At 40.4% G+C, this 23,710-nt stretch overlaps 1 non-coding gene across 1 annotated transcript; it reads right to left on the bottom strand.

The window, feature by feature from the left end:
* Positions 1-15,239: 15,239 nt before the first annotated feature.
* On the bottom strand, positions 15,240-15,343 carry LOC112731910 (small nucleolar RNA R71). The gene has a single exon (XR_003167660.1). It is a non-coding gene; the product is annotated as a small nucleolar RNA R71 (small nucleolar RNA).
* Positions 15,344-23,710: the final 8,367 nt, after the last annotated feature.

Genomic DNA, 23,710 nt, shown 5'->3' on the forward strand with positions numbered 1-23,710 from the left:
CCTCCCTGACTCTTTCCGCCTCTACCCCTCCCTCTTTCTCTGCCATTTCCTGGGTTTGCTGTGTTTGACGGAGTAGCAGCATACTAATTTTGACTTCTGGATTAATTTCCATATTCAGGAATTGGTGTTCCTGCTGTGTCAACATAGAGAGTACTGTATTCATACCAGGGAGTGGATTCAACAACATAATCTAAGACTTAACATTCAAAAACTGCTCATTTAGGTCTCTTAAGAAACGAGTTACTTGATCCTCAATTTTGTATTGTCGGATTACACCTAGGCCACAACTCCACTTCTCTGAACAATCACAGTCAATTATGGATCTAAAACTCTCAAGATCTTCCCAAACAGTCTTCAACTTAATGAAATAAGATGTTACATCAGGGTCTCCTTGCCTAATTACAAAAAGCTCCTCCTATAATTCTGCCACCCTTAATCTATGCCCTTGACAGTATCTGCACTTCAATTCACTCCACAAACTACTTGCCACAGTATTCCAGATGACACTTTGAGATATATCAGGACTAAGAGAGTGATTAATCCATGCCACAATATATGTATTACATCTATCTGATGCTTCAAAATTTTCATCATCCTTTTTAGGCCTAGGCAGGCTACCATCAATGAACCTTACTTTGTTCTTTTCCTTCAGTCCCAAAAGTATAGCTCTACTCCAGTCACCATAACAGTGGAAAGAAGTGTACCAGTACTTTCAGATGGATGAAGGTAGTAAATGCTTGTTGTATCTTGTTTCGGTTTGGTGTTTTTCTTGCTAATGTTTACTTGAAATGTTGTGATCTAGTTCAAAAAAATTTATGAAAGCCTCTGCGTTAACGCTTTCCATCATGTAGTCACAATTGAATAACCTTCTTCCTACAATCTCATTGATCAGAGTTGCTACCTCACAATTGAAGGAAGTGAGAGGGAGCACACTCTCATCAAGATCTATCGTTTGAGTTTGTAAGAAGAGAAGAAATTAAAAGAGGAAGAAAGAGGTCAGACTTGAGAATTGGGGAAGGATTAGGAGAAAACATGGGAAGTCACTAGAGGTCGAACCAAATCGCCAACCCTAACTTTGACGGAGAGTGCTTAATCAACAAGTTGAGAAAAAATTGTGAACCCTAGCATTAATTCAATGTTGAGATCGAGATCAAGATCACATAGTGCTCATACCACGGGTCGAGCTATGCGACCCGAGCTAACTTCAGACAGGAATGTCCGACCTCTTCAGGTTGGATGACCACCGACCTCTCACTTAAAGAGCTCGGCCAAATCACTACAAAGGTCCAAGTAGGCCCAAACAGAAGGACGCCGCCCACTCTAAAGGCGGCTGGCCAAAGATAAGGGGACCCACCCACAAAAGATAAGATAAGATAACTAACTTATCTTAAAGGGAGGTCACTCCACACTACTATAAATATACTGGAACACCCAGGTATAACTCATACTCTGATTCTACACAAAAATACCTGCTCAAAGCCCATTCTAACTTAAGCATCGGAGTCTCTTGCAGGTACCACCACCCTCCGGTGACCAAGGATCAGCGGTACCAGCTCCAATAAGTTGGACACGGCAGCTCCGGCCACAACAACAGATCTCGTCTGAGATCGATCTACAGTTTCAGGTAACCCTCGGAACATTGGCGCCGTTGCCGGGGAACTTGGAAGTCATTCCATCATCATGGCGGACAACCTTGACAATGACCACAATTCTGATTTGGAAAATAGGACGCCGCATAAGAACGCGGATATCACACCGAAAGATACACCTCAACAAAACGGAGACAAGCATTCTCCAAACACAGAAATTTTAGATGCCCTCCGAGAACAGCAGGAACGTCTCAAGCAGCTCGAATAAGAGGCCGAACACTAACGCGAAGCTGAAAGAGATCTCCGGAGGGAAATAAGACGACGTCGAGAGTTAGAGGACAAGCTCCTAAAGCTCAAGGCCGACCTTAAGACCAAAACAAATCGATCCAGTCATGAAGACAACTCCCACAAAGATCAAGACCTATTCACCAAAGAGATCATGAAAGCTAAAGTCCCAAAGGACTTTAAAGCTCCCGACATGACCCCATACGACGGTACGTCGGATCCGAGCCATCATCTCAACAATTTCAGAAGTAGGATGCATCTCACGGATGCCTCAGACGCAATCCGCTGTAAATCTTTCCCGACTACCCTGACAAAAATGGCAATAAAGTGGTTTGACAGTTTACCCCCAAGATCAATCACAAGTTTTGACGACCTAGCCAAAAAATTCCTCGCCAGGTTCTCCATCCAGAAGGACAAGACCAAACATGCCCCAAGCCTGCTAGGAATTAAACAGGGAGATCGAGAAGCCTCTGCGGCTATATGGAAAGGTTCAATAAAGTATGTCTCGACATACAAAACTTCCCAATAGAAACGGCCATCATGGGGCTCATCAACGGCCTGAGAGAAGGACCTTTTAGCCACTCAATATCCAAAAAATACCCAACATCCTTGAACGAGATACAAGAACGGGCAGAAAAGTATATCAATATGGAGGAAAATTCTCGATTAGGAGAAACTTCAAAATCTGGATTCTCCTACACACCTCAAGGTAAGGATAAAGAGTCTAAGAAAAAGGAGGATCAGCCTGCTGAGAAACCTCAGAAGTACCAGAACTACACTCCGCTCAGAGTCTCCCTTGTGGATGTATACAGAGAGATATGCAACACTGAAAAGATCTCCCCCTCGTATGATTAAACATAAAAGGGGAGGAGAAAATTGGACAGAGTATTGCGAATACCACCGAATCTATGGGCATTCCACCAACGACTGCTTTGATATGAAGAACGTCATTAAAAAACTGGTGCGAGAAGGGCGACTAGATCGGTTCTTAGCTAATAAAAAAGATGAGCCAAGAAAAAGAAGAAGGGATGACGAGGCTGGACGAGCTGAATGTCCCAATCGCACCCCGGAAAGGCATGTCCACATGATCAATGGAGGATTTACAGGAGGAGGGATCTCTAAGTCATCACGCAAAAGACATCTTAAGGAGGTGTATCATGTTGGAGGAGGAGACAGGACGGTCGACCTCCCCAATATCACCTTCACCCAAGAAGACGCCGTGGGCATCATCCCAGGGTATGATGACCCCATGGTCAATACCATAATACTGGCCAGCGCCAACCTCCACAGAACACTAATCGACCAGGGAAGTTCCGTGGACATCTTGTTCAAATCCGCCTTCGACAAGCTCGGCCTACAAGAAAAAGTGCTCAGAGCATATCCGAATAGCTTGTTCGGACTGGGAGATAGCCCGATTCAACCACTAGGATACATCTCCCTGCATACAACCTTTGGAAAAGGAACTTGGTCTAGGACACTGAGTATAGACTATATTGTAGTCAACGTGAGCTCGGCCTACAACGCGCTAATAAGTCGGACAACATTAAACCAGCTCGCCGCCAGGGTCTCCACTCCATACCTATGCATGAAGTTCCCCACTCCGGAAGGGATCGCCACCATAAAAGGAGACCAGAAACTCATGCGACGTTGTTATAATGAAAGTCTGAACCTTAAAGGAGACCCCAGAGGGAAAGAAACCAACACCATAGAACTCGGAGGAATCCGAGCTCGCGAAGAACTCCATCCTCAGCTAGAAGGTGAAACTCAAGAAGTTCAAATTGGAGACGATCCAAGCAAAGCAACAAATATAGGAGCAAATTTGAGAGAAGACTTAAAGGAGCTACTAATAAAGCTCCTAAAAAACAATTCTGACCTTTTTTGCATGAAAGGCCGCTGACATGCCTGGTATCGATCCTGGACTAATTTGCCACAAGTTAGCTGTATATCCAGGGTCTCGTCCAGTACAGCAAAAGCGTAGGAAGCTCGGCCCAGAAAGGTTGCAGGCTGTAGAAGAGCAGGTACAGGCCTTGCTGGAGGCAGGGTTCATAAGGGAAGTAAAATACCCACTATGGCTAATCAATGCGGTGTTGGTCAAAAAGTCAAATAGAAAGTAGCGGATGTGAACCGATTACACCGACCTCAACAAAGCCTGCCCAAAGGATCCCTACCCACTCCTGAACATCGACACACTAGTCGACGCTTTGTCAGGCTATCAATACCTCTCCTTCATGGACGCTTACTCAGGATACAACCAAATCCCAATGTATCAACCCAACCAAGAGAAGACATCGTTCCTAACCCCAAAGGCAAACTATTGCTATATAGTTATGCCCTTCAGACTTAAGAACGCAGGGGCTACCTACCAAAGACTGATGAACAAAGTCTTCACCGATCACATTGGAAAGCTAATGGAAGTTTATGTAGACGACATGATGGTAAATATGCAAAGTGAGGAATCATTGTTACCCAACCTCGCTAAAGTGTTCGATACCATAAGAGAGCATGGTATGCGACTTAATCCCACATAGTGCACCTTTGCGGTAGAAGCTGGCAAATTCCTGGGCTTCATGCTCACCCAAAGAGGAATCGAAGCAAATCCAGATAAATGTCAGGCCATACTTCACATGAAAATTTCGACCTGTGTAAAAGAGGTCCAGCAGCCAATGGAAGACTAGCGGCTCTATCTAGGTTCCTAGCTGGATCAGCCTTAAGATCTCTCCCCTTCTATGCAACATTAAGGAAGGGAAAGAGGTTCAAATGAACCCCAGAATGCAAACAAGCCTACCAAGATTTCAAGAAATTTCTGGGGCAACCACCTGTCCTTACTCGACCTCAGGAAGGTGATGAGCTCACACTATTCCTAGCCGTAGGAAGTCGGGCAATAGCATCAGCACTAGTCAGAGAAGACGAAAGTGGGTAACAACCCATCTACTTCATCAGTAAGGCTTTACAAGGGGCTGAATTAAACTATCAAAAGATAGAAAAGTTTGTCTATGCCCTCATACTTACTTTCTGACGACTCTGACCATACTTTCAAGCCCACATCATCAGAGCACGGACCAACCAACCCATAAAGGGGATCTTGCAGAAAACGGACTTAGCAGGAAGAATCCTACAATGGGCTGTCGAGATATCCGAATTCGATATCAAGTATGAAGCTTGGACAGCCATCAAATCCCAGTACCTGGCCGACTTCATCGCAGAATATACTGACACCCTGGGCACCCCCACAAAGTGGAGCTTTTATGTAGATGGCTCCTCAAACAAAGCCGGGAGTGGCACATGCGTCATTTTAGAAAGCGATCAGGGAACTCAAATCGAGCTCTCCTTAAAATTTGAGTTTCCTGCCTCAAATAATCAAGCTGAATATGAAGTACTACTGGCTGGTTTGAGGCTAGCTAGGGAAGTGGGAGCTCAAAGACTGACCATCTTTAGCGACTCCCAAATAGTCACTTCGCAAATAGAAGGGAGCTATCAAGCTAAGGATCCCACTATGAAAAAATACCTTGACAAAACTAAAGAACAACTCGAACAATTCAAGGGATATGAAGTCCGACACATACCCCGAGAGCAGAATGCCCGAGTTGATGTACTTTCAAAACTAGCCAGCACCAAACCAGGGGGCAATAATAGAAGCCTCATCCAAGAAAATCTCCAAAATCCATCAACCTGGGAGGAAGAAATGATCCTAGCCAAATCAGGACAGGATCAAGAATGGATGACTCCCATAATCAACTACCTCAAGTTAGAAATGCTCCCAGTGGACAAAAAAGAGGCTAAGAGGCTAGTACAAGAAGCTCATTACTACACCATAATACAAGACATCCTATATAAAAGAGGAATCTCTATACCTCTCCTAAAATGCGTACCGACCTCCGCTACAAAGGAAGTTCTCGAAGAAGTCCACAGTGGCATTTGCGGCAATCACCTCGGAGCACGAGCCCTTGCCAAAAAGATACTCTGAGCTGGTTTTTACTAGCCGACCTTGCAAAGGGAAGCAACAGAATTTGTCAAGACATGCCCACCATGCCAGAAGCATGCCAACTTCCATATAGCTCCACTTGAGGAGCTCATCTGTGTTACTTCACCCTGGCCATTCGCAAAGTGGGAGCTCGACCTCCTTGGACCCTTCCCACAAGGGTCCGGACAAGTCAAGTTTCTCATTGTAGGTATAGACTACTTCACAAAGTGGATTGAAGCAGAGCTATTAGCTAATGCCACAGCCCAAAGAAGTCGAAAATTTCTATACAAAAACATTATCACAAGGTTTAGGGTCCCGTGCTCCATCACCACAGATAATGGCACTCAATTCACCGACACAGGCTTTAGAAATCTGGTAGCTGATCTAAAAATCAAGCACCAGTTCACCTCTCTAGAGCACCCTCAAGCCAATGGACAAGTGGAAGCTACCAATAAAGTCATACTGGCCGGGTTAAAACGGAGGTTACAAGACGCTAAGGGAGCTTGGGCTGAAGAGATCCCGCAAGTCCTATGGGCATATCAGACAACACCACACTCAACTATTAGAGAATCACCATTCCGACTTACTAATAGAATGGGGGCAATGATACCTGTAGAGATAGAAGAACGATCTCCTAGAACGATCTCCTAGGCTCAAAGAGAAGAGCTCGACCTACTTCCAAAAGTTCGAGAAAGAGTCCGGATTAAAGAGGAAGCCCTAAAGCGTCGAATGGCTCTGAGATATAATCTGAAGGTAGTCCATAGAAGCTTCACCACCAATCATCTCATCTTAATCCGAAATGATATCGGAGCAGGTCGGTCAGGAGAAGGGAAGCTAGCAGCTAACTGGAAAGGATCATATTGAGCAACAGAAGCACTGGGAAAAGGTTACTACAAGGTGTCCGACCTCGAGAGATGAGAGCTACCCAGGTCATGGAACACCTGTAATCTAAGAAGGTACTATAGTTAGAAAACAATAAAAGATCTTGGGTCAAGATGCACTCTTTTTCCTTAAAAGGTTTTCTAATGAGGCGCCAGGCCAAAATCTAGAAGGGTAAGCACTCATATGTATACACTCTTGTTTATATTTCTATCTTTTATTATTATTTGAATAAAGTTTTCAGATTCCCTAAAAAGTTTCCTACCAAGTCATATTAATCTAAGCTCATAAAATGCAAAAATTCATCATTCGATTACGAAGAGGTCGGCAAGGTGAAAACCAAATTCATCATCCGATTATGAAGAGGTCAGCAAGGTGAAAACCAAATTCATCATCCAATTACAAAAAGGTCGGCAAGGTAAAAAGCGTAAAAGCAGATTAATGCAAGAAATTATAAAAAGTAATCCATAGAAAGCGACCTGACGAGGTCTGACTAAAAATGGATTGCTAAAAATAACTTAAGAAGGCCCGACTGAGAAGTCAGACCAGTGAAAGGATCACTAAAAAGGGACAAAGACACCTCCAAAAGGTCCAAGCTGCTTCGCTATAAAGGTACAAGTCTTGCAAAAAAGACACTACCTAGAAAGCAAAAGCACAAGTCGAGACGGCGCTAAAAAGTCATCCAAACAAACAATAAAGAAAAGGTTCCTAATCGGAACACTACCTAAAAAGGTGTTGGAATGTGACTAAAAAGCCCGAATAACGAAGTCCTACAAGTCGACGTTAGCCAAGAAAAGGTGCAGAGCACGATCTCAAAGAACAAGCCAGAAGGTTGAGAAACAACTTAAGGCTCAAAAGGGGAACATCTCTGCTCAAACAAAGGAACAGGGCTACAAGGAAGTCGATTACTAAAAAGGTTCTATAAGAACACTAAAAAGTCATCGGACTAATCAGCCCGGACACCGAAGGATTACCTCACACAAACAGAAAGCAAGGCATGATCCAAAAAGGCCAAAAACTCACACTGCAAAGGTGGTCGGATAGAAAAATACCAAACCTCTATAAAAATCCACAAGAGTTGCAAAGTGATGATATCAGCAAAAGCATATCTATAATAAAGCATTTAAAGACTCAAAAGGCTACTACTGAAAAGTAGCCTCAGAGTTTAAAAGTGTTTTGTTTTTCCAAAATAAGGTTGCATATAAGCAACTAAATGTCAAGAGAGTCGACCATATAAAAAGTTACAAAAACTAAAGTTCAAAAAGTCCATAAGCCGGACTATACAAATACACAGAGATTATAAGGGGTTCAAAGTCTCCCCAGTAGCAGCATCCTGGGTTGAAGGAGGAGGAATGATCTTCAAAAGGGTTGCATCCACAGCCCCATCCTCCCGGTTCAAAATTCGAACATCAGGATCAGACTTGGGATGGTCGACCTCAGCTGAAGGAGTTGAAGAAGTCGAGGCGTCAGTAGCTTTGGCCGGTGACGCAAGGGGAGGACCTTCATCTTCATCATCCGGGGCAGGCACAATCTTTCCGTCCTCCACTACATTATCCAGACTAAAGAGAGTCAGGTCAAGTTCAGGGGCAAGAACCCAGACTTGGGCCTTCAAGTTCTCATAAGCATCAATGACACTACCCACCAGGTGACCCTGAAGCTCGGTATAATCAGCCTGGGAACACTGAATCCTTTCCCTGGCCTCCAGCAGCTCGCCATAAGTGCGAGTATAGCTCTTTTTATACTTTTTCACTGCCTCCTCAGCCAGGTTTGCAGCAGCCTCAGCAGCAGTAGCCCGGGACTTCTCCCTTTCCATATCCAGTTCCAACTTTGCCACCATCGCGTCAAGCTCATCCTTCAAACCCTTGATTCTATTGAATTCAAACTTAGCATCCTCCATGAAGGCTTTAGTCGCATGAACTAGAGAACCCTGGACCGTACGGAACAAAGCTGCACCCATATGGGCCATCCGAACACTATTGCTGGTGATAAAATCCAAGTGACAAAGGATGGACACGTCATCCATTGGAAGTTGGCCATAAGGAGCAATCTGTTCATCAACAAATCCCACGACATCAAAGTCCTGAGCATCCAAGTTATAAGGACCAACAGTCTTTTGCTATTTCGGAGGAGGACCAACAGTAGGAGAAGAGGTAGCACCGGAAGTCAGTTGAACTGGGTCAAAAGGAACCATCCGGACCTGAGGGGTCGGAATGACCTTCCTCGGCCCAGAAGCACCCGAGTTCAGCTTCTTTGGAGGCAGTTGGGAAGACCCGTCAGCAGGAGTTTTTGCGGACAGATTCTTTGCAGTTGTCGCCTTCTTTGCTCTGCGAAAGGCCTTCATGGAATCCGAGGACTTGACCATTTCTGAAAAAGAAGCCGGCCAAACCAAGTGAGAAAGGAGTAAATTAGCAAATAACCAAAAAGGAAAGCTAAAAAGAAGTCGGCCACTACCCAGTTCAGCACGGAAAAAGGAAGGATCTCCCAGAAACCTTTTCGTGTCCAAGTAAGGAGGCTCCCCCCAGTTCTCCTCTAACACACCCACCAAGGCTTGTTCTACTTCACTCAGACTCTCCCAGGGATACTTAAATACTACTACATTCTCTTGCCACGATAAAGGAAAGGTGGGTTCATTATTTTCATCTAAAAAGAAGGGTCGAGCTCCCTCAACAGCTCAGACCTTGAAGTAATAGTTCTTAAAGTCGCGAAAGGACTCGTCATAAATCGAAAACACTTTATTTCCTTGAGTAGCTCGGAAAGAAATCCAAGAGGCTTTCTTCTTAGCTACCCCAGGCTTGGTCAACACGAAAAGGTGAAGAAAGAGATTTTGGGTAGGTCAAACACCCAATTCTTGACACAACGGCTGAAAATATTTATGAAACCCTATGACTTCGGATGGAGCTAGGAAGGAGCCACATTACAATACCATAACAGGTCGGTCTCAAAAGCGAAAAAAGGGACGGTGATACCCAGCTGACTAAAAAAGTAGTCATAGGCATAGAAAAGGGACGTTCTCCCTAAGTTAAAGAAGGAAAACAAACCCTCTCCTCAGGGTCAGCGACATGATTGCAATGATTTTTACCGGTTCGAAATTCCACAAAATATTTTCGTTGTTAGTATAGTCCAAACCAATAGTCAATCCTCAAATCAAAATAAATTTGGTTTTGTCACAAGTACAAACCCCAATGAAAATTAACCGAAGTATTTAGACTCCGGGTCGTCTCACAAGGAATCGCAATGAAGTGGTCAATTATTGGCTATGAAGAATAAAGGGGGTTTGTGATGAGCGGATAATTTATACGCTTTTTGGCATTGTTTTTACTCAGTTTTCAGTATAATTTAGTTAGTTTTTAGTACATTTTTATTAGTTTTTAAATAAAATTCACATTTATGGACTTTACTATGAATTTATGTATTTTTCTGTGATTTCAGGTATTTTCTGGCTGAAATTGAGGGACTTGAGCAAAAATCAGATTCAGAGGTTGAAGAAGGACTGCAGATGCTATTGGATTCTGACCTCCCTGCACTCAAAGTTGATTTTCTGGACCTACAAAACACCAAATGGCGTGTTTTCAATTGCGTTGGAAAGTAGACATCCAAGGCTTTCTAGCAATATATAATAGTCCATACTTTTCCCGAGTTTAGATGACGCAAACTGGCGTTCAACGCCAGTTCCATGCTGCATTCTGGAGTTAAACGCCAGAAACAGGTTGCAAAGTGGAGTTAAATGCCAGAAACAGGTTACAAACTGGCGTTCAACTCTAAGAGAAGCCTCTACATGTGGAAAGCTCAATGCTGAGCCCAAGCACACACTAAGTGGTCCCCAGAAGTGGATTTCTGCATCATTTACTCAATTCTGTAAACCCTAGTAACTAGTTTAGCATAAATAGGACTTTTTACTATTGTATTTACATCTTTTGGATTATCCTTTGATCCTTTGATCATGTTTAGGGGGCTGGCCATTCGGTCATGCCTGAAACTTATCACTTATGTATTTTCAACGATAGAGTTTCTACACTCATAGATTAAGGTGTGGAGCTCTGCTGTTCCTCATGAATTAATACAAAGTACTACTGTTTTTCTATTCAATTTAAGCTTATTCCGTCTCTAAGATATCCATTCGCACCCAAGAACATGATGAATGTGATGATTTTGTGACACTCATCATCATTCTCACCCATGAACACGTGCCTGACAAACACTTCCGTTCTACATGCAAACAAGCTAGAATGAGTATCTCTTAGATATCTAATACAGAGGACCGAGTCCGAGATATTAGAATCTTCGTGGTATAAGTTAGAACCCATGGATGGCCATTCTTGAGATCCGGAAAGTCTAAACCTTGTCTGTGGTATTCCGAGTAGGATCTGGGAAGGGATGGCTGTGACGAGCTTCAAACTCGCGAGTGCTGGGCGTAGTGACAGACGCAAAAGGATAGTAAATCCTATTCCAGTATGATCGAGAACCGACAGATGATTAGCTATGCAGTGACAGCGCATTGGACCATTTTCACAGAGAGGATGGGATGTAGCCATTGACAACGGTGATGCCCTACATAAAGCTTACCATGGAAAGGAGTAGGAATGATTGGATGAAGACAGCAGAAAAGCAGAGGTTCAGAGGAATGAAAGCATCTCTATACGCTTATCTGAATCTCTCACCAATGAATTACATAAGTATCTCTATCCTAGTTATATTTTATTTATCTTTTTTTATCAATTCACCATAACCATTTGAATCCGCCTGACTGAGATTTACAGGGTGACCATAGCTTGCTTCAGGCCGACAATCTCCATGGGATCGACCCTTACTCACATAAGGTTTATTACTTGGACGACCCAGTGCACTTGCTGGTTAGTTGTGCGAAGTTGAGATAAAGAGTTGAGATTACAATTGTGCGTACCAAGTTGTTGGCGCCATTGATGATCACAATTTCGTGCACTAAGTTTTTGGCGCCGTTGCTAGGGATTGTTCGAGTTTGGACAACTGACGGTTCATCTTGTTGCTCAGATTAGGTAATTTTATTTTTAAGCTTTTTTCTTATTTTCGAAAAATACAAAAAAATATTTCTTCTTTTTCGTTTTTCCAAACTAATTTTCGAAAAAATCCAAAAATATTATAAAATCGTAAAATCAAAAATAATTTTTGTGTTTCTTGTTTGAGTCTAGTGTCAATTTTTAAGTTTGGTGTCAATTGCATGCTTTTAAAATTTGTGCCTTTTTTCGAAAACTCATGCATGTGTTCTTCATGATCTTCAAGTTGTTCTTGACAACTCTTCTTGTTTTATCTTCATATTTTCTTGTTTTGTGTCTTTTCTTGTTTTTCATATGCATTTTTAATTTCTTAGTGTCTAAATATTAAAAATTTCTAAGTTTGGTGTTTTGCATGTTTTTTTTTATTGAAAATTTTTCAAAAATACATACTTGATGTTCATCATGATCTTCAAATTGTTCTTGCATATTTTTCTTGTTTTGATTCATAATTTTCATGTTTTGAGTCCTTTTATTGTTTTTCTCTTTCTTCATTCAAAATTCAAAAATAAAAAAATATCTTTTCCTTATTTTACTCCTAATTTTCGAAAATTGCATTGAATTAGTCAAAGATTTTCAAAATCATATCTTTTTTTTAGTCAAGCAAAATTTTCAATTTAAAAATTCTATCTTTCTCAAATTTTTTCAAAAATCAAATCTTTTTCATTTTTTCTTTCATATTTTCGAAAATTTCAAATTAATTTTCAAAATCTTTTTCTTATTTTTATTCCATATTTTCGAATTCAATGCTAACCATTAATGTGATTGATTCAAAAATATTAAGTTTGTTACTTGCCTAATAAGAAAGGTTCAATCTTTAAATTTTAAAATCAAATATTTTTGTTTCTTGTTAGCCAAGTAATCAACTTTAATTTTCAAAATCAAATCTTTTTAAAATTGTTTTTCAAATATTTTTCAAAATAAATTTCAATCACATCTTTTTCAAAATTTAATTTCAAAATCTTTTCTAACTTTTTATCTTTTCAAATTTGATTTTCAAATCTTTTTCAATTAATCACTTTACTTTTTGTTTGATTCTTATCTTTTTCAAAACTACCTAACTAACTCCCTCTCTAATTTTTGAAAATCCCTTCCCTCTTTTTCAAATTCCCTTTTTAATTAACTAATTGTTTTAATTTCAATTTAATTTGATTTCAATTTTAATTTTCAAAATTTAACTTTAAATTTTATTTTTATTTTAATTGATTTTCAAAATTCCCTCTCTCTCATCTCCTTCTATTTATTTATTCATCTACTAACACTTTTCTTCCACCCAAAAATTTGAACCCCATCTTTCTCTCTGTGTTCAAATTTTTCCTCTTCTCCTTCTTACATTCTTTTCTTCTTATACTTGCATAAGGAATCTCTATACTGTGACATAGAGGATTCCATATTTTCTTTTCTATTTTCTTTTTTTTCATATGAGCAGGAACAAGGATAAGAATATTCTTGTTGAAGCTGCTCCTGAACCTGAAAGGACTTTGAAGAGGAAGTGATGAGCGGGTATTTTATACGCTTTTTGGGGTTAATTTCATATAGATTTTAGTATATTTTAGTTAGTTTTTAGTTTATTCTCATTAGTTTTTAGGCAAAATTCATATTTCTGGACTTTACTATGAGTTTGTGTGTTTTTCTGTAATTTCAGGTATTTTCTGACTGAAATTGAGGGAGCTGAGCAAAAATCTGATTTAGGCTGAAAAAGGACTGTTGATGCTGTTGGATTCTGACCTCCTGCACTCAAAGTGGATTTTCTGCAGCTACAGAACTCCAAATGACGCGCTTCTAATTGCGTTGGAAAGTAGATATCCAGAGCTTTCCAGCAATATATAATAGTCTATACTTTGCTCAAGAATAGACGACGTAAACTGGCGTTCAACGCCAGTTCCATGCTGCTGTCTGGCGTCCAGCGCCAGAAACAAGTTAGGAGTTGGAGTTCAACGCCAGAATTGGATCCAGAGCTGGCGTTGAACACCCAAAACAGCCTTATACACGTGAGAAGCTTTAGTCTCAGCCCCAGCACACACCAAGTGGGCCCCAGAAGTGGATTTCTGCACCATCTATCATAGTTTACTCATTTTCTGTAAACCTTGGTTACTAGTTTAGTATTTAAACAACTTTTAGAGATTTATTTTGTATCTCATGACATTTTAGATCAAAAACTTTGTACCTTTTTGACGGCATGAGTCTCTAAACTCCATTGTTGGGGGTGAGGAGCTCTGCTGTGCCTCGATGAGTTAATGCCAGTATTTTTGTTTTCTATTCAATCATGTTTGTTCCTATCTAAGATATTCATTTGCGCCTTATTATGATGAATGTGATGATCCGTGACACTCATCACCATTCTCACCTTATGAACGCGTGCCTGACAACCACCTCCGTTCTACATTAGATTGAATGAGTATCTCTTAGATTCCTTAATCGGAATCTCCGTGGTATAAGCTAGAATCCATTGGCAGCATCTTTGAGAATCCGGAAAGTCTAAACCTTGTCTGTGGTATTCCTAGTAGGATTCTGGGATTGGATGACTGTGATGAGCTTCAAACTCGCGAGTGCTGGGCGTAGTGACAGACGCAAAAGGATGGAGAATCCTATTCCGGTATGATCGAGAACCTACAGATGATTAGCCGTGCGGTGATAGCGCACCTGGACCATTTTCACTGAAAGAAAGGATGGTAGCCATTGACAACGGTGATCCTCCAACACACAGCTTGCCATAGGAGGGACGTGCGTGCGTGAAGAAGAAGATAGAGAGAAAGCAGGAATTCAAAAGGCAAAGCATCTCCAAAACTCCAACATATTCTCATTTACTGCATAACAAGTAACCTTTAGTTCATGCTCTCTTGTTCATTTGCAAGTCAATTGATAACCACTAATTAATATCCTGACTAAGAGTTGCAAGATAACCATAGCTTGCTTCAAGCCAACAATCTCCGTGGGATCGACCCTTACTCACGTAAGGTATTACTTGGACGACCCAGTGCACTTGCTGGTTAGTTGTGCGGAATTACATAGTGTGAAGTAATTTTCGTGCACCAGGAAGCTAAGGGAAGCTAAAGCACAACTCTCTGGAGAAAATCTGACAGAAATTTTCGAAAAAGAAGAAGACATGGCCGAAAATAATAACAATACAAGGAAGATGCTTGGTGACTTTACTACACCAAATTCCAATTTACATGGAAGAAGCATCTCAATCCCTGCCATTGGAGCAAATAATTTGAGCTTAAACCTCAATTAGTTTCTCTTATGCAACAGAACTGCAAGTTTCATGGACTTCCATCCGAAGATCCTTGTCAGTTCTTAACTGAATTCTTGCAGATTTGTGATACTGTTAAGACCAATAGGGTTGATTCCGAGGTCTACAGGCTCATGCTTTTCCCGTTTGCTATAAGAGACAGAGCTAGAATATGGTTGGATTCTCAACCTAAGGATAGCCTGAACTCTTGGGATAAGCTGGTCACGACTTTCTTAGCCAAGTTCTTTCCTCCTCAAAAGCTTAGCAAGCTTAGAGTGGATGTTCAAACCTTCAAACAGAAAGAAGGTGAATCCCTCTATGAAGCTTGGGAGAGATACAAGGAACTGACCAAAAAGTGTCATTCTGACATGCTTTCAGAATGGACCATCCTGGATATATTCTATGATGGTCTGTCTGAATTATCAAAGATGTCAATGGACCATTCTGTAGGCGGATCCAATCACCTAAAGAAAATGCCTGCAGAAGCTCAGAAACTCATTGACATGGTTGCAAATAACCAGTTCATGTATACTTCTGAAAGGAATCTTGTGAATAATGGGACGCCTCAAAAGAAGGGAGTTCTTGAAATTGATACTCTGAATGCCATATTGGCTCAGAATAAAATATTGACTCAGCAAGTCAATATGATCTCTCAGAGTCTGAATGGATTGAAGGAATCATCCAACAGTACTAAAGAGGCATCTTTTGAAGAAGAAGCTTATGATCCTGAGAACTCTGCAATAGTAGAGGTGAATTACATGGGTGAACCCTATGGAAACACCTATAATGCCTCATGGAGAAATCATCCAAATTTCTCATGGAAGGATCAACAAAAGCCTCAACAAGGCTTTAATAATGGTGGAAGAAATAGGTTTAGCAATAGCAAGCCTTTTCCATCATCCACTCAGCAACAAACAGAGAATTCTGAGCAGAATCCATCTAGCTTAGCAAATATAGTGTCTGATCTATCTAAGGCCACTTTAAGTTTTATGAATGAAACAAGGTCCTCCATTAGAAATTTGGAGGCACAAGTGGGCCAGCTGAGTAAAAGAGTCACTGAAACTCCTCATAGTACTCTCCCAAGCAATACAGAAGAGAATCCAAAAAGAGAGTGCAAGGCCATTTATTTAACCATCATGGCCAAACCTACAAGGGAGGGAGAGGACGTGAATCCCAGTGAGGAAGACCTCCTGGAATGTCCAGTGATCAACCAGGAGTTTCCCTTTGAGGAACCAAAGGGATCTGAGGCTCATCTAGCGACCATAGAGATTCCATTGAACCTCCTTATGCCCTTCATGAGCTCTGATGAGTATTCTTCTTCTGAAGAGAATGAAGATATCACTGAAGAGCAAGTTGCCAAGTACCTTGGTGCAATCATGAAGCTGAATGCCAAATTATTTGGTAATGAGACTTGGGAAGATGAACCTCCCTTGCTCATCAATGAACTGAGTGATCTGGATCAACTGACATTGCCTCAGAAGAAACAGGATCCTGAAAAGATCTTAATACCTTGTACAATAGGCACCATGACCTTTGAGAAGGCTCTATGTGACCTTGGGTCAGGGATAAACCTCATGCCACTCTCTGTAATGGAGAAACTGGGAATCTTTGAGGTACAAGCTGCCAGAATCTCATTAGAGATGGCAGACAACTCAAGAAAACAGGCTTATGGACAAGTAGAGGACGTGCTAGTAAAGGTTAAAGGCCTTTACATCCCTGCTGATTTCATAATCCTAGACACTGGGAAGGATGAAGATGAATCCATCATCCTTGGAAGACCCTTCCTAGCCACAGCAAGAGCTGTGATTGATGTGGACAGAGGAGAATTGATCCTTCAACTGAATGAGGACAACCTTGTGTTTAAAACTCAAGGATCTCCTTCTGTAACCATGGAGAGGAAGCATGAAAAACTTCTCTCACTGCAGAGTCAACCATAGCCCCCAAAGTCAAACTCTAAGTTTGGTGTTGGGAGGCCACAACCAAACTCTAAGTTTGGTGTTGAACCCCCACATTCAAACTCTAAGTTTGGTGTTGGGAGGTTCCAACAATGCTCTGAACATCTTTGAGGCTCCATGAGAGCTCACTGTCAAGCTATTGACATTAAAGAAGCGCTTGTTGGGAGGCAACCCAATGTTATCTAATCATATTTATTTATTTTCCATTGTTATTTTATGTGTTCTCTAGGTTGATGATCATGTGAAGTCACAAAAACTACCGAAAAATAAAAAACAGAATGAAAAATAGAATGAAAAATAGCACACCCTGGAGGAGAACAGTCTGGCGTTTAAACGCCAGAAACAAGCATCTGTCTGGCATTTAACGCCAGAAACAGGCACCAAGCTGGCGTTTATCGCCAGAAACAAGCATCTATCTGGCGTTAAACGCCAGAACAGAGCATGGAAGTGGCGTTTAACGGTAGAAACAGGCAGCAGTCTGGCGTTAAACGCCAGGATTGCATGTATAGGGCGTTTTACACGTCTAAAGGGTGCAGGGATGAAAAATCCTTGACACCTCAGGATTTGTGGACCCCACAGGATTCCCATATGATCTGTGGACCCCACAGGATCCCCACCACTTCTTCTCTCCCCTTCACACCTTTTCATAAGTCTCTTCCCCAAATACCCTTCACCAGTCACTTCAATCACTCTTTCCCATCACCCCCTCACCACTCACATCCATCTTCTCTTCCCCATAAATCCCACCTACCTTCAAATTCAAAATATTTTCCCTCCCAAACCCAACCCTAATGGCCGAAACTTAACTCTCCCCCCTCCTATATAAACCCCTCATTCCTTCTTCATTTTTACACAACACAACCCTAACTTCTCACCTTGGCCGAAAATACCTCACCCTCCATCTCCTCCATTTTCTTCTTCTACTACTTTCTTTCTTCTTTTTCTCGGGGACGAGCAAACATTTTAAGTTTGGTGTGGTAAAAGCATAGCTTTTTATTTTTCCATAACCATTTATGGCACCTAAGACCAGAGAAACCTCTAGAAAGAGGAAAGGAAAGGCAATTGCTTCTACCTCTGAGTCATGGAAGATGGAGAGATTTATCTCAAAGGTCCATCAAGACCACTTCTATGAAGTTGTGGCCAAGAAGAAAGTGATCCCTGAGGTTCCTTTCAAGCTCAAAAAGAATGAGTATCCGGAGATCCGACTTGAAATCCAAAGAAGAGGTTGGGAAGTTCTCACCAACCCCATTCAACAAGTCGGGATCCTAATGGTTCAAGAGTTCTATGCAAACGCATGGATCACTAGGAACCATGATCAAAGTGTGAACCCGAATCCAAAGCATTGGCTTACCATGGTTCGGGGAAAATACTTAGATTTCAGTCCGGAAAATGTAAGGCTGGCGTTCAACTTGCCAATGATGGAAGAGAACGCACGCCCCTACATAAGAAGGGTCAATGAAGAACTGAAGATTGATGGTTTAGAGGTTATAGTAAACTTTCGTTGTAAGTATAGTTACTAAACCAAGCAATCAACCTTTCTTACAAACGTTTTGGTTGTCACAAGTAACAAACCCCTTTAAAATTGATAACCGAGTATTTAAACCTCGGGTCGTCTTCTCAAGGAATTGCTGGAAAGTATGTTCTTATTATTGGTTATGAGTCTTGTAAATTGGGGGTTTTGAAAGTAAGAAAACAGTATGTTAAATGATAAGAAAAATAAAATAGAAATAATAAAATAAACTCTTGGCAAGGTATAAAAACTGGAAGTCCTATCCTTATCAATTGTGATGAGAATTGGATTTTAATCCCACTTTGTTAACCTCAAACTATGAAGGTAAATCAAGTGGATTAATTAGCTTAATCCTCAGGTCCTAGTCAATTCCTATGGAAAGACTAGAATTATTGGAGCAACTCCCAATTTCAACCACTGCTTTATTTGACAGCTCAAGCATTACCAATTACTTAACCAAAGCCAAAAGGAAGAAAAAATCTAAATTAAATTAAAAGCATCAATATAAATAAAGCAAAGCAATCTTAAATCTGAAATACCTCAAATAATATTAATTAAGAAAATCATAACATGAATGTAGCATCAGCCAAATTGAAAAGACAAATAATAATTAAAAGTATATAATAAAAGTAAAAAATAAATAAGAGGAACATTGAACCTGTGATGAAGAAGAAATAATCATAAATCCTAAAACTAAATCCTAAGAGAGAGGAGAGAGCCTCTCTCTCTAAAAACTACATCTAAAACTAAAATTATGAATTATGAGCTTATTCTTATGAATGACTGGATTCCCCCACTTTATAGCCTCCAATCTGTGTTTTCTGGGCCGCAAATTGGGTCGAAAACAGCCCAGAAATCGCTGGAGAAGAAATCTGCCACGCTGATTTTTGCCACTGCGACGCGTCCGCGTGGAGCACATGTTCGCGTCACCTAGCGTCAGGGAAACTATGGTATATTATATATTAAATTGAAGCCCCGAACGTTAGCTTTCCAACGCAACTAAAACCGCATCGTTTGGACCTCTGTAGCTAAAGTTATAGCCGTTTGAGTGCGAAGAGGTCAGGCTAGACAGCTTAGCAATTTCTCCAACTTCTTGTATTCCTTCCACTTTTGCATGCTTCCTTTCCATCCTCTGAGCCATTCCTGCCCTATAATCTCTGAAATCACTTAACACACATATCAAGGCATCTAATGGTAATAAGAAAGGATTTAAACATAGGGAACTTAAGGCCAAAGAAGCATGTTTTCAATCAAAGCACATAATTAGGAAGGCAAATGTAAAACCATGCAAATAGTATGAATAAGTGGGTAAAGAGTTGATAAAAACCACTCAATTGAGCACAAGATAAACCATAAAATAGTGGTTTATCAACCTCCCCACACTTAAACATTAGCATGTCCTCATGCTAAGCTCAAGAGAAGCTATAAAAGTGAAGAGGAATGATAGAATGTATGAAATGCAACCTATCTATATGAATGTAACTACGTGCAAAATGTTTCTACCTACTTGGTTAAAAGTAAATAAGTTCTCCAAGACAAATATGAATCAAATTCCACTAATTCAAATTACACAATAAAAGACAAGTAAACTTGTAAGAAGATAGCTCATGAAAGCAGGGAACATAGAACTAAGCACTTAACCCTTACTGGTAGTGTATATCAATCTAACTCTCAAGTGTCTAGGGTAATTCACTCTACTCTTCTCTAATCATGCTTTCTAAAACTTTGTTCTTCATCTAACCAATCAACAAATATTTAATATACTAATGCAAACATCATGAGGTCTTTTTAGGGTTGTAATGGGGCTGAGATAAAGGTAAGGATATATGTATGGCCAAGTGAAATTTATAAAGTGAATCCTTGATTAGTCTAATATCTCCCCTAATATATACATACTTTATATAATTTAAAATACTTTACCTAGCTACCCAAATTTTTTTCCACTTTTGTATTTCATGCTCAAGTATCAAACTTATTTTTGAATTTTGTCCCATGTACATTGATTCTTTTTATTTTGCATTTGGGGTAATATTATTTTTTTTCTCTTTTCTTTTCTTCTCCTTTTTTTTGTATCTCCTTATTTAATTACTTAATATTTTTTTTCAATGCACATGGTAATTTAATTATTTTGATTTCATATGAGCATGCTTCCCAAATTTTCAAATACCTTATTCAATTTAATTCCCTATTTTTTTCATATCATCCCATGTTCCCATAAAATTCCCCACACTTAAATTGTACACAATATCTATCTTAAACTAACCAGGGATTCAACTTGGAATTTTTATTTTGTTTTTCTGCTTAAGGCTAGTAATGTGGTTATGGAATAGAAGGGGGTTAAAAAGTTCAAAGTGGCTAACAAGGGTGATGTGAAAGGTAGGCTTATTTGGGATAAGTAAGCTAATAACAAATAATGGCTTCAATCATATGCAAGCATGTAAATACACTAAATAATGGACATATAGAATGGAACAAAGCAAAGATTGCAATTATAGAGAAGAAAACACACAAGAATAAAAATTTATGGTTAAATAATGTAACCATGTAAATAAGCTCAAAATCTCACGGGTTGTGTGTTCTTTGACTCAAAAACCATGTTCCAAATAAAACTTCAAACAAGTTTTATACAAAAAATTTTGATTTTAAATTAGTAAAATTTTTCAAAAATAGGATCTTAAAAAGAAACTTATTATTGTAACCAAGCAGTGGCTAAAATGCATAAAATCAAACAATCATGCAGTGAAACATGCAAATGTAAAAATGTACTAAATAAAATATTGGTGTTGAGAAGAAAATAACTAACCCATGGAGATCATTATCGACCTCCCCACACTTAAAGATTGCACCGTCCTCGGTGCATGCTGAGATGTGCAGGTGGATGGGTTGTTCTAACTGATGCTTTTCTTTAAGAATTGTGCAGATGGACTTGTTTGTCTCCCCTTTTAGAAGTTTTTCCCTTTTTCCGTCTTCGGTGACCAGCCTGAAAGAAGAGAAAAAGAAGAAAAGTAATCCAAAAGATAGAAAATAAATAAAATATGGGTATTAATGCCAGATGATAAGGGTCTCATTTACATGGAAGCTTCAACATGTTCGTGAGAAAACAATAGATGCACACGGCATATCAGTGGTGCAGAAATTGCAACAAAGGGGAGGAGTGTAGGTAATGAAAATATCAATATAAGTTCATGTCAATGCAAATGAAGTGCAAGTATCATAAAAGATTGGCATTGGCAGATAATTAATATCATCCCACAATGTAAAACAAGTCACTAAGCACCAAAATAATTCAAGAAAAGATGCAACAGTTGAATAAGAACATTTAACACCAATGGTAAAATAACAAATTTAAAAAAGAAAAAAAATATGCACAAAATTAAAATACAATGAATGAAATATGCAAATAAATTAAGTAAAATAGAATGAAGGTGAAAAGGAATGAGAAGTGGAAGAAATAAAGTAAGAAAGAAAGAAGAAAAGACAGAAGAAATTAAGATTAGAGAAGAAAGGAGAAGATAATTGGCGCTGATTTGGATGAGTTGTGCAGCGTAAGCGATGCGGATGCGTGGGTGACGCGATCGCGTGGCCTGATTTGTGCGATTGGCGCGAGTGCAGCCTCGCGTTCGTGCAACTCTCTGTTCGAAACTCTTTTCGCCAAATTTTTGGGTGACGCAGTCGCGTGGTTGACGCGATCGCGTTAATGGCCTTTCTTTTAAAAATGATGCGAACGCGTGGGGCACGCGTTCGCGTGGGGCACGCGTTCGCGTGGTAGGGCTTGTGCTTCGAGCATGATTCCAGCCCCACTCCATCACAACACTCTGCCATACACCCGTTTACATCGATTTCACAGGGCCACGCGTTCGCGTGGGTGACGCGGACGCGTGGGAGGCATTTTTCCCACATGACGCGGACACGTCATCGACGCGGTCGCGTGGATCAACCTATGCTAAAGGCACGCCTCCAGCCACTCTTTCGCGTGACTTTCTGTTTACTTTCTTTTCTTCTCAACGCACTAGTGACGCGGACGTGTCAGCGACGCTGCCGCATCGCGTGCGTGTGTTTTTTTTTTTATTAATGCAGTATGCAGAATGCAATACTAATATGAATGTTATGGAAAACTCCAGGTTCAATATAATAAAATAAAATAAAACTCGAAAACAAATAAAACTAAATAAAAAATGAAAAAGGAACGATCATACTATGGTAGGTTGTCTCCCACCTAGCACTTTTAGTTAAAGTCCTTAAGTTGGACATTTGGTGAGCTCCCTGTTATGGTGGCTTGTGCTTGAATTCATCCAAAAATCTCCACCAATGTTTGGAATTCCAGTAGCCTCCGGGATCCCAAACTAGGCACAGAAAGCCTTCAAGCAAGTTAAAGCAAGTGACAAGGCCCCAAGAGTGTCGATTGCCAGAATGAATTCCGGGGTCCCAAACCTTGCTTTTGCACCCGTCTTCTTGTTGATCATTATGATTCCATCCGGGTAGCAAGCAATCTGAATTCTCACTAAAGCGGCCAAACAACTTCCTAGACCCATTCAGTTGAGTTTTACACCAACCCTTGCATTTAAACTTAAAGCTTCCAACCATAATGAACCTTGCAGTACAATTCTTACCACTGACCATCTTTCTCTTACTCTTAATGCCACAAAGAGCTCTAAGTTGACCATCCGTCTCCAGTAGCCCATATTCAAGTGGAATTAGAAAGCTAAGGGATATGAATTTTACCCACTTGAATGTTGTGAAGAATGATGGCAACTTAGGGGGAGGTATTGTTAACGAATTTGCAAGCTCCACTCCCTTGTGCTCTTCTTTGACAACTTCCACCACTTTGCAAGTTTCTTCAATATCAACCTCTTCCTCTTGGTAGCTTTTTTCCAATTCAATCTCTTCTTCATTGCTCACCAAGGGCATGGGAGGCTGTGCTTCTTCTTCTTTAATCTCCATCCCTTGACCAACCTCTTCCAAGTCTTCAACTATGATATGCCTTGGAGGTTGTACACCCGCCTCAGCATCAATTTCAATCGCCTTGGAAGGAGTTTCTATGTCTTGACTTTTCCATGGAGGTTCAACATCTCGCAAGTCTTCAACCACTTTTTCCTCTTCAATAATTACTACTTTGTCCAGTAGTTTTAATATAAAATCATACTTATTCTTGATGATTTTCTTTCCATGACAATTCCTTTCAACTATTCTTTCATCTTCAAGGGTCTTTACTACCTTCAACTTTAAGGCCTCCTCTAGCTCCTTATGAAGTATGGATTCGTGAAGATGATTC

The sequence above is a fragment of the Arachis hypogaea genome, chromosome 12 (assembly GCF_003086295.3).
Source record: "Arachis hypogaea cultivar Tifrunner chromosome 12, arahy.Tifrunner.gnm2.J5K5, whole genome shotgun sequence".
NCBI lineage: Eukaryota > Viridiplantae > Streptophyta > Magnoliopsida > Fabales > Fabaceae > Arachis > Arachis hypogaea.